At 41.2% G+C, this 12,353-nt stretch overlaps 1 pseudogene; it reads right to left on the bottom strand.

Moving 5' to 3' along the window:
- Positions 1-579: 579 nt before the first annotated feature.
- LOC146606823 (tonsoku-like protein) lies at positions 580-12,116 on the bottom strand (annotated as a pseudogene).
- Positions 12,117-12,353: the final 237 nt, after the last annotated feature.

The raw sequence follows: 12,353 nt of genomic DNA, 5'->3' as shown, positions 1-12,353 counted from the left end.
ACACTAAATTTATTGCCTGATCACTGATTTATCAAACCAGGATTTTTCTCCCACAAAAGTTAAATTGCTGTCCTGCAACCTACAGAGTCATTTTTTTTTTTGAATAAATTCGGTTTTGATAACAAGTGTCTGCTAAATTGACACTATTTTAACACTGATGAAAGATAACAAGCTAATTTTCATTGCATGTGTGTGGGGCTGTATATCCAGCAGAGCATGCAATGTGCTATGAGTTTCACTGGTCTTTACATCACACGAGGTGACTTGGACAAGATAATAAACAGACTCACACACTTAAAATGTTGTCTAATCTTCATGAGTTCTCTTGTGTTTGGAGTGTTAGTATGGTTAATGCATGTTTTGTTTTTGTGTGATTTTGTATATGTTCCTATTCTCGCAGTGTTTAAAACTCCGTCTCAATTTTCCACTTAAGCAGTCAGTTTTCTTTTCCCCAGGTTTGCTAACCCAAATTTTAATTACCCACATTTAATAACAAAATTTGTGTTCTCACCACTCTCATTCTATTGTCCTCTGATGCGGTTGCTGAAGTGCTGCTGCTGCTGCTTTCTTGGGAGACTTCTAGCAGGTCCTGCCGGTTTCTTGGCTTTGGTCTCGGTAGCCTTGTTCATCTTGAAAGATCCGGAGGCCCCTGGTCTGTACCAGAGTGCCGTTCGCCACCAGGCTTTTGAAGGCGGTCTTGACACGGGCTTTGTTCTTGTCCACATCCAGAGCCTGCTTGAGAGCGGCCGCGGACATGCCGTTGCCTTGAAAGCGGCCACGGCTTTCACAATCAGCTCGCCCACGCTGGGGCCGACCCTCGGCTTGGACCTCTGCACAGGGCGTGTTTATGATGGAGCTTTTCCGACCACAGCCGGCACGTTGAGCGCTTTCATGTAGCTATGGTCGCTAGCCACATGCTAGCGGCATGTAGCCTGCCGAGTCACTCAGTCCTTTCTGAACATGTTGACATGCTGCCGCCGCCGAACCTGGCCTCAGATCCAGCAAGCTCAGCGCTCTGATCTCCAAAAAAAGAGTCCCGAAAGCCAGAAAGACGTCAAATAAATGTCTCGTTCTGAGAGCTCGAACAAAACTGCTCTTCACGCCGCCATCTTGCTCGCCCCTCCGTGGAATCCATCCAATCAAATAGGAAGATAGGTTTTGCTTTTCTTCTTCTCTGGTGCTTTTTTTAAGTTCGCTTCTGCAGCCTCTGCTCCAATACTGCCGCTGCTGATCAGTTTTTTTTTTCAGGTAAAAGTGAGAGTTTTGAGACAGATCGTGCTATAAATAAGTCAGCCAGAAACTTGGCTTGAACGTTTCCAATTATTGAACTATTGTTTAACAACTATTATTTAAATTTTCGTCCGACCGCTGCATGTGGAAAATTGATTCGGGTCTGCTTTTCACCTGAAAGTGACAAACTAAAGACATGTTCATTATTATCATCACTGCTTAATCAACACACATCTCTCTCTTTTTGTTTGTATTTTTTTTTTAATTGGTTGTGATCTGCAGTATCACAGCTCTCACAATCAAAAACAATTATTTTTACACAGCGCACAAAAACACCGTGACGTCAGACACACTCACACTCACTCTTTCCTCTACGTAGAGTTTACACACTTGAAAGATGGCACATCTAAGGTTAATTTAATTATTTGCTAGCTTTCTCTGAGTGAGCAACTTCTCACTTTTTAACGTACGTTTCAAGACAACAGGCAACTTCCTGTGTCACTTTTTGGTGAGCAACTTCTCACTTAACGAGCAACTTCTCGCTTAACGAGCAACTTCTCGCAAAACAACAGGCAACTTCCTGTGTCTTTCTGCTTTTAATTTACTGCTTTTAACCCTTGTATGGTAATCGGGTCTGTGAGACCCGTGTTCAGTTTTCTTTTCTTTCGTTTTTTTTTTTTTTTTTTTTAAAGAAAAGTTAAACAATTAATTATTCTTTCACGTGTAAATGTGTTGTGTCTTTCCACTTGATTATAACTGATTTATTCATAACATTTTATATAAAAGAAAAACGAGAAGCACATTAATTCATAGTAATTTAACATAAAATTGTTTGATAGTGTTAATTTGGAAAGCCACAACTCTAGCGGGTCCACCAACACCACACAAGGGTTAATTTACTTTATTCGGGGACTGAGGAAGTCGTCAGTGTATCTCTCTGGATCACTAAGTGAAACTTCGTCAGCATATCCCGTTTTTTTTTATGGATCGATCACTGAGAGAGGTATAATACGGTCCCTATATAAATATGAAAGAGGCATATTTACCTTCTGTCAGCGGATCCCACTTCTGACACCAAAATTGAAGGAAATCTCTGTCATAGATCGAGTTTCCTCCTAAAGCGTGGGCACCAATAAGCAGAGTTCATCCTTTAACATATAACAAAATTAAAATATTCTCATGCATGATCAACGGGCAATCACGGTACCGGCCGGAGTACCGGGAGCAGTTCAGAAGAACAAGAAGACACGGAGACCGTTCTAGGTGTCATTCCAAACTGACTCAGAGGTTTATTTATCATACAACAGCTTATATAGAGGAAAAAGGTTCGTGTGTCAGCAGATTCTCAGTTCAAACCGGTACAGACCAAATAAGGAAACGTCTTCCTGCCTTGTGAGCAAAGAAGTATCCTTTGTGTAGTTTCTCTCTTCAGCTACAATTTATGATCATCCCAGCAAAATACACTCCTAGACATAGAATACAGAGTTCTTTCATTAGTGAATTCTGAAACAAACCACCTGGCTTTTTAACAAGCTCTTTTCTAAAAGATAAGGAAGGGAGGATGGGAGTAAGGAAGTCGTCTCGTCTCTGTGGTATTTTCGACCTTGGGGTACCAGCCTGTGATTCTTACACATCAATTCTTGGGTTAGAGAGAAAGAGAAAAACAACTAGTAAATGGGCCTTATTGAGTAACAGTTTTCACTACAAAGCAATATCCTGTAAATGCTACCGTGGTATCAAAATATCACAACAGTTGCCGTTCAATAGCTGAGCTTAATCTTACAGAGAATGATCAAAGCTCATGTAGAAACAAACAAACAAATGAACAAAAGATTTTCTCCTTCATTTCTGTCAAACAAAGCTGTATGAAACGTTTCCAGCTGTTAGTATCATGGTTGCTAGGAAACCTGGGCTAGACCGTCCCATTTCACAAGCCTCGCACTTCCGGCCTTAGCAGTCTTTAAGTACGCGGCCCTTGAGGATCGTTGAGGCTGCGTACTTTGGCTGCAGACCCTGAATTGGGATACAGCCCTAGTGAGCCTTGCCCCCAGTTAGCTATCGAACTAGTGGGTAACAGACGTCTCCGAAAACGTGTGGTGTCTTGATAAACTGAGCAAATATTTGAGGTTTACACAGCTACATTCTCGCCTGAAAATATTTTAATCGTTTATTTTGTGACCCAGAAAGAATAATAAGAGTAATATTAAAACTAACTAGCTGCCGCCATTGTTGTAAACTGAGCTGCGCTGCGCTATGAATTCTGGGATACAGCTTCTTCTTCTTTGGGGTTTAACGGCAGCTGGCATCCTTGTACATACAGTGCTGCCATCTTCTATTTCAGTCCGTTATTACACTCTTAAATCCTACTACTTATTCCTGCGTCTTTTGTGATGCTTCAAACGAGGCGTCGACTATTAAATCAGTCGTCGACGATTTTGATAGTCGACGTAATCGTGACTAGTCGACTAATCGTGGCAGCCCTAATCTAAAATAATCACCACTACAACATATAGCTTATATTCCACTGGCCCTTAGACAGACCTATTACCTTGGTCTTCAGTGTTATAATCATCCTCTATTCCAATGCCCTCTGTCAGTTCTTTCTGTTTGCGGTAATTCAGCAGGAATTGGTGAATGCTGAGGTCTTCCTGGTCACTGGAGCTCTACCTGGAGCTGGCAGACGTACTGGTACTGCTACAATTGGAAGGAAACCACCTCGCTAAAGGAAAAACAAGACAACAATATCAAAATAGGTTTGATTACAATAAAATAAGTCAGTTAATCAAAATCAGTGTGACACAGACGCTGATTTTTTTGAGAAGAGCCCATTAGTGACATTTAATTCCATATTTTTACCGTGAGGGCTTGTAAAACTGCAAAAACTGCCAACACCTATAGTGCCGCTGTCTAAATATTATTATGAATATGAATTCTACAAGAGAAAACGACTGAGCATTTAAACCATCACAATGTATTAAATGTTTCCAGAGATACTGATAATTTGATAACGAGCAAAGTTATTTCTCCTCAAAAAAGTGGGATCAACCAGTACATATAATATTCATCCTGCTACATTTAGAAAGTGGCAACAACAGTAAACATGAGTAACTTCACCGTGTGTCTATCCGGTCTTTAAGTGATGACGTGATCAATCCTACTTCTGGGCCCAAACTACTCTGCGTTTAATAAGGCTGTTGTGTTTTTAACATGTTTTAATGCTTTGTAACTTGTTCTATTTAATCTCAACAAGCCCCTTACAAAAAGTAAGCGATCACTGTCGGCCTCTCTCAGTTTTCTAGCGCATCTGTGGCTGTGTACCATTCGTGGTGCGTTGGCTCCCTCTACTGGTATGCGCCTCATTCAAATGTCGCCACACATTTAAAATTGCAGGGTGTCTTTACACTGTCATAGCTCCTAGATAGATTTCTTCAGAGACCTGAAAATCGCTGTGATTATTCACCATAGCCTGCTGAGTCTTACAGTGAAAGAACGATGTCAACGTATAGCATCGTTGGTTACTTTAATTATGTTTGGTTTTTTTTAATCAAATCCTCCAAAACAGGACCATTGTGACACAAAACCTCTCACACACTAACACAAACTCTTTATACAGATACAGAGCTTTACATGTATAAATAAGGCAGACAAAAATGCATAAAACACAAGCTATCCACAGACTGTCGGTGGACACCATGTCACTTTATTTTGTTTTTATCTTGTTTCTTTTTGGTGTAGCCTCATTAAACAAAATGTTTATAAAAATGACCACTTTTATTATGAATTATTAGGAAATTAATAATTCATTATTAATTATTTATTATGAACACACCTGCCACCCTCAAGTAGAGGTGGCAGAGAAAGTGTCCGTGTGACTGAGTCCTGTCCCAGCTCTGCTTCAAGGTCTGTCGGTCCAGCTTGTTGAGGGCCTGAGAGCAAAGACGGATATCCTGGACCAGCTCTGACAAACTGTCCAGGTCTTGACTCTCACACACGCACACCTCGCCAAGGTAGCTACACTGCTGTCTGTCAGCCCATTTGCAGCCAGGCTGAGGTGGGTCAGAGAGCACTCGTCCTGCAAAAACACAAAAGTCTTAACCTGATTGCACAATTATATCTTTCGACAATAAATGACATTGCATGATTTTTGCATGCACACCTGTGACAGGACTTTGGCGAGGTGTTCCAGTGCCGGGTAATCAGCAGGCCCTCTGCAGACAGCTGACAGGTCCACGTGTGGGAGGCAGTGGAGGGGCAGTCTTTTTAACACCAGCTCAAAGCCGGTGGAGCCTAGGGGATTGAGGGACAGGCACACTGCTTTCAAATGGCCTGTGCCTGAACGTTCAGAAGATGTAAAGTTAGTTGCAGTTTTGCTTATGGGTGGGAGTTCAGTGAAGCTTAAGGCTTCAGTCAGCTGCTTGTTAGAGTCACCTGTGAGCGCGCTGGCTAGCAGCAGTCGATGCTGCTGAAGGAAACGAGCAGTGAGGCCGCAGGCCTGCAGAGACCGCTTGGCTAGCACAGGGCAGCAGGACAGCAGACAGGACAGAGACTCAGACATGCCGTCCCCCAGTGGGTTCATACTGAGGTCCAGCTCCTCCAGGCACTTTGAGTGGAAACGAGCAGAAAAAGCAAATGATCACGAGAGCCAATTCTCTCTGACAGATATCATTGATATGAATCAGGTTAGCTTGTTATTAAGATCTAAGGTAGTTATTAAGACCAGAGGTACTTAAATACAGGTTAGATGGTAAACCTGGAGCTGCCACTATTGGCTAGCTGAGGCCCTTACCGGGAATGCAGGTGCACTCTGTCCCTTTAAAGCATTTACAGCCTTCTCCAGGCCGTCCCCTGTAATGCAGTTGGCAGAAATGTCCAGCAGCTGCAGACGAGGCATGTGAGCGTTGTGGCAATCAGCTCAGGGAGAAGGTCGTCAGACATACGGTTTCCAGAAATTCGCAGCTCCGTGAGGCTGGCCTGAAGTTTTAGGGCACGGAGGAGCGGGCCGAGGGAAGAGGCGGCCAAACCGAGACACTTTGAGTCCTGACACGGAGGAACCCCGGTCCCGAACCTCATAGCCGGGAGACACGCTTGTTCTCATCTACAGGTAGAAAGAGATGGCACTTCATAACAGAATACAAAAATGCACTTGTGTGCGTTTTATAATGCATTTCCTCTGTGTTGCTCACCCACTGCCAGACTTTGACAGGCCTTCTTGTATCGCTCAGGGAGAGGAGGGAGCTCCCCACACTCTCAGAAATAGGGGTACCAAAGTGTACCAAAAAGGGTACAAATGCTTGTCGCTGGGGGTGTTCCTTTTTGAAGGACATTTTTGTACCTTATGAAGTTGTACCATCTGAAGTACAATCATGTACTTTCCTAAGACATAAATGTACCTTGAAACTATAGTACAGAAATGTTCCCTTGAAAAGGGTACAGTAGGGTACCTATGAGGGTACCCCCCCAGCGACAACCTATTTCGTACCTAAAGAGACAAAAATGTACCCCCAATATTCCAAAATATTTGGTTATTTAACCATTTATTCTCGATAATAGAATCACATCAAAGCATTTAAACAACCACAGGAATACATCCTTGATTACTTTCGTATATTGCCATAGGACATGTCAAGAAAAATACATTCATTTAAAAAAAAAAAAAAGTAAACAATCACATAAAGACATTAAACACCTGAACACAATGGAAAATGTGCTTGCAATCACGTCACACAGAATACCTCAAGGACACAAACAGCCTATCATCTACTAAATACGTGTCTAGAGCTTGAAAGTCTAATTCATTTCCTGGATTGAACAGGATCCAGTCATTGTCAACTGAACTTGGTAAGCATGGAAATGACATTCATAAGTGCAAGGAAGTAACAGTTTCCCACACAATACCCAACAAGTATCAACATTCAAAATATACTTGATTTTAAGGAATATAGGTATGGCTTCAGTGTGTGTATGGCCAACTACAAAAACATCCTCAAGTTCATATTTGACACTGCTGACTAGGGCTGGGCGATATATCGAGTTTTTTAAAAATATCGATATATTTTCATGCGAGATATAAGATGCGACAATATCGTTTATATCGATATAGTCTATGTTACGTTATAATTATACTTGTGGAGCCGCAGGTTTGCCTCTCTTTCGTCCACTTTTGTCTCTACGCTGCGTTACTCGGCCTCGCCTCTCCTTCACTGAACACAACTGCCCCTCCGCCATAGCTTCATCTGCAGGCAATGACAAGATGAAAGCGGAAAATCTCCGTTAGCGAGTTACCGCGGATCGCCCCGTGCGTGGGGCTGGACGGCGTCAACGTGTTAGCGAGCTAACCGCGCTAACCGGGCTGCACGGCCTAAAATCCTTTCATTTTCTCAAAACTCGACAGTGCGCCCTATGTATGAATTCTGGTTGTGCTTACTGACCGCGAACCGATTTTATGTGGTACACAGCGCTCAGCAATCTGTCAAAAAATGTTTTAATATGACTTTGCTAAGCTACGGAGCTGCACCGCTTGATGGATTGTCGGATGATTACGGCTACCGAGGAGGAGCCTCGTGGAGTGATACATACTGTGCTTCAACGTAATATTACCGTACTGTGTGTGTATAAGGACCACAAATGGCACCTGTTCAGAGACGTGGTGCAGCTGTGAAATCTGTCTCTTTGTTATTATGCTCAGCGTCTGTTAGTTTACATTTTGACTGCACAATTGTGAGCTTTTTGTTATGCACAAAAAGAACATAGTTTTCTTTTATTTATGGACCATGATTATTTAATAAATGCTGAGAATTTATTTTTGAGTAATTTTTTCATGTACATCTACGCTGTATGTAAATAAAAGTGCCCGTGTGACATCTGGGACACAGTGTGACTAAGAACTCTCTTTTTGTTCTTAACTTATGGCTTTAAAAAAAAAAAAAAAAATTGAGATATATATCTTATATCGCCATCCAGCTAAAAAATATCGAGATATGAATTTTGGGTCATATCGCCCAGCCCTACTGCTGACAGATATAGCAGACACACACTGAAGCACTTTATCCTGAAAATGCACATCTGTAAAACTTTTGTTCATTTCCAGAGCATTCTGTAAGTCACCTGGCAGAGATGAAAATGGCACACTGACACTTGTGCTGAGTGAATGTTCAAAGTCAACAAGCAACTTATCTGAAGAAAACTCCCAGCACTGTTTCATTTGATGACGATTGTTAAGAGTTGCAGTGATGTTTACAAAGTTTTTGCATTTACTCGCTAGATTTTTGAAATATTGATGCTTGCTTTCATATCCCATACACCACAAAGGGCGAAGAGGACCATACAGTTGTCCAACTCTTATCCTTCATTCGAATGGTTGGGTATGGACTCGTGGGAGTATTCTGCAGAAGAGGAAGAAAAACATTAGTATACAGTATGTTTAAGCAATATGTGCCAAGTGGATTTTCAACAGATTCCTCAAATTACCTTCTTTATTTGCAGCAAAACAAAACTGTCTATTCTGATAACCTGTAAACATGGCCCCTACTCCAAACAAAAAGCTTCTTGACCAATGACTGTCGTGGTAGTGTTTGATAAGCTGCTAAAGTTTGACATAATATTCAAGGGCAAAAGCAATCACCCCTGACAGTGACAGTACCTGTGAAGAAGAATTTCCCTAAGGGGACAATAAAGGTTTATCTATCTATATAAACACCAGACAAAACCCAAGAGCACAGCAGCACTGTGGATTAACAGCAGTGTTTCCCCTACATTAGCTTAGCTGTGATGCTGAACCGCAGCTGAATTCAGCTCCATGCCAACAAAACACCGAGAATGAAACTTGTGGCCAAAGGCTATGCATTGCATCATGCATTTACCTCTCCAAGGATGATGAAATCTTCTATCTTCTCCTTGAAGATGGATGGCAAGAGAAGTACCCCCTTGAAGTCAATTCCTAGGTCATACAGATGCAAATGCACTTCATTAGATTTTGATAGCATGCAAATTCCCATTAACATGCTCTTCACATGACACTATGGTACATCAATTATCTTTGGAAGAGAGAGCAAATGAATTGTCACAAAATTTACTATTTGTATGCGGTCAAATTAGCACCTGTAATGTCTTCAGCCAGTGCATTCTCCCTCCATGTAGACCTTCTTCAGTGGCAAATCCTTGGTCATTTGAAGAACAGCAGTGAAGTTTTTGCTAAAGCGGCGACAGATGTTGTCTTGGCAGGGATGCATTAAATCAACCTCATCACACAACTGGAAATGAAAAGAGCAGAATAGACAAAAGAATGACATTTTACATTGAGGATTTAAACTTTTGACATGTTTAAAGACACAGACTGGAGATAAATGTAAAGTACTTTAACCCTTGATCAAAAAATTCTAAAGCTAATAAACAGATTGATTAATCAGCTAGTACAGAAAATAATAATAATAATCAGATTTAGAGACAAAAAAAAAATCATTAGCTGTTTCCCCAATCATCTTAACAATTCTTGGGTTGCAGACAGTGTCCCTGCGCAGAGCTTACAGCTCTCAGATTCGAAAATCCCAAATCCCACTAAATAGGTGGAATGGTGCAAATGTGTACCTTCCATTGTTTAAAATCCCTTTGAGCGGGAAACAAGTTAGATGCGATAAATTTTGCTTAGAAAACGTTTTTGTTAATAGCTATATTTACATACAAGCATGTTTTGAGAAATTATTGATTTTTTTACATTGTTGTACAAGGTTAGTGACTATTTATTGATAAAGCACTGGAATACGGCGGGAAGACAGACGTTGACGATTCCACCAACAGTCTAAAATAGTCCACATTTGTACCTTTCTTTGTTTAAAACTTAGCTAACTGCTAGCATTCACCCATGTTAAAGCTAGCTCTTCGGACTTTTGCTAACTCTACTGTAAAATTACACGTTGTAATTTTTATAACAACACAAAATCACACCCGACTTACCTCTAAACCTTTGCGCCTCGTCGTCTGACACATCAATGCCTTCTTCCATCAACTTTATAAGGAGCTCCTCCATCGATAACCCCCTGAGAGTCATTTTCAGCGTCAACGCTAGTCAGCGCGGAGGCAGAGCACTCATCGCTGCTGGCTTTTCAGCCTTTGGGATTAATGCGCGTTGCGAACTTGATACATGGAAATACAACATTGTGGTATTAATGCGCAGTTGTTTAGAAACCGTTATGCTGTCTTGGCGAACTATATTTGTAACTTACAAAGTGTAGTCACCGTAACATAAACATCTGCTTGACATTTTAACTTCCAAAGAACCTCGGTTTAACTTGATGTTGCAAATTCCATAAAAACCTCCCAATTAATGAACAATTCTAGGATGTAGTAAAAGCGAAAAAGTAAATGGCCAAACATAACAGTAATATGATTTCACGTTTTTGAAGGCTACAACCAAGATTTAAAACATTAAAAATTATAACTGGAACTTAATAAAATGGAAATGGACCAGTTTTTTTTAACATCATTTGGTTGTGCCTGCATGTCATTGTGTGTTTTTTTAAAAATATAATTTAACATAACTTACACAAAGGTAGGTTACAGATATTCTTTGCATCATAGGATAATTTACGTACAGAGGAGAGGACCAACAGATTTGATTATAACATGTAGCTTTTATGAGCACACTCACATCTCATATGAATTTTACAATTAACCAGGCCCATCCAGATTTTCCCATGCTGACCCATTACCACATTCTGCCACTGTCACTGCAGTACAGGTCAAAATGGTACAGATTTGTACTTTAAATTGTACCTTTAAAGGGGCATTTCTGGACTTTTAAAGGCCAGTATTGTACTTTTAAGGGAACATTTTAAAAAAATGTACCTATAGGTACAAAAATGTTCTTCTCTCATACCTCTATTTCTGAGAGTGCACGAGCAAACTTCAGCCAGAACCTGCAATACAAACCCATCAGTTATCCTGCACTGGTGCAGGAAAGTGAAGCCAAGGATTCAATCCCAAAAACTGTGATTCCTTCAGTGTCTTCTGGAAGCTGGCTCCAAAAGCAAGTCAGCATCCAGTCTGGTAATAGAAATGGTTCTAATCTTTACAGTTTCTCAGATTGTAGTTTCTCAGGCAGCTTGTTAACATAACCAGCCCTTCACCTTCTTACCAGAATCATACAGTCTAAAACCTGCACGCCTCATCTGGGTAATGAAAGATGAAGTCATTGTGGAAGGACCTAGAACCTCCATTCCTTCTATCAGTGATTTAAAAAAGACCTCTGTGTCTATGAGAAAGTCTATTTTATGAATTTGGGTCATACTTTGCCTAAGAAAAGGAGTATGCTCACTGGCTGACATGCAAGCTGTTTCACAGTCATAGCCATCCTCTTGTCACTGTGGGTTTTTTTTTTTTTAAATCCAAGATAGCAACGGTGACAACATTTGTCTTAAACACTCGTGATCAGACTTCATCAACCAATCATGGTAGTCTTCAGCATCTTTTAAATTGTCTGTGGTCCAAGTATGGTCACTTCTGGCTCTCCTCAGTGTCACCTCACCTCTTCATTTGTGTGCAGGACGGCCAGTAGCTGGTCCTGCGGGGAGAGCAGAGCGCCTTCTTTCTGCAGAGAGAGACAAGGCAGGAGGCCACATTTCTGGTAACGCTGAGCTGCCTGCTCACACAGCCACGACACAGAGCAGGAGTTGGCCTCACTGGGATGCAGAGCAATGACCGGCGATTAAACAGAAATTAAAAACAAAACAACAACAACAACAAAAAAACACTATACCAATCAGATTGGGATTTATTTTTATATACTGCTCAAACTTAAAAGTTTTCACCGACCTTTGTGGAACTGGGATCAGGAAGACGTCTTCCTGAACCCGGACCCTCATTCTGATTGGTGGAGGAAGTGACGTGGGCATAGGAGCAACCAAAGTTTGAGTTGGAGGCTAGAGTAAACAAAATAAAACATTCAAGCACTGTTAAAACATCTGTATTTAATGTCATCAACTCTTTGTAGAAAGACAAAGCAGAGTCTGTACTAGAGAAATCAGGAGACCTGACGAGGGCAGTATTACGCCTTTTATACCTCCAGCCTACCGTAAAGTCAGTAGAAGAAGAATAGCAGCAATGGCGCCATTGAGAGATCCCATCGCGAT

The sequence above is a fragment of the Diplotaxodon limnothrissa genome, unplaced genomic scaffold, assembly GCF_057381915.1.
Source record: "Diplotaxodon limnothrissa isolate DT_005_m unplaced genomic scaffold, D_limnothrissa_male_GT1.1 unmapped_scaffold_6, whole genome shotgun sequence".
NCBI lineage: Eukaryota > Metazoa > Chordata > Actinopteri > Cichliformes > Cichlidae > Diplotaxodon > Diplotaxodon limnothrissa.
Note: the sequence above shows the minus strand (reverse complement) of the source record. Positions and strands in the feature narration are given on the sequence as shown.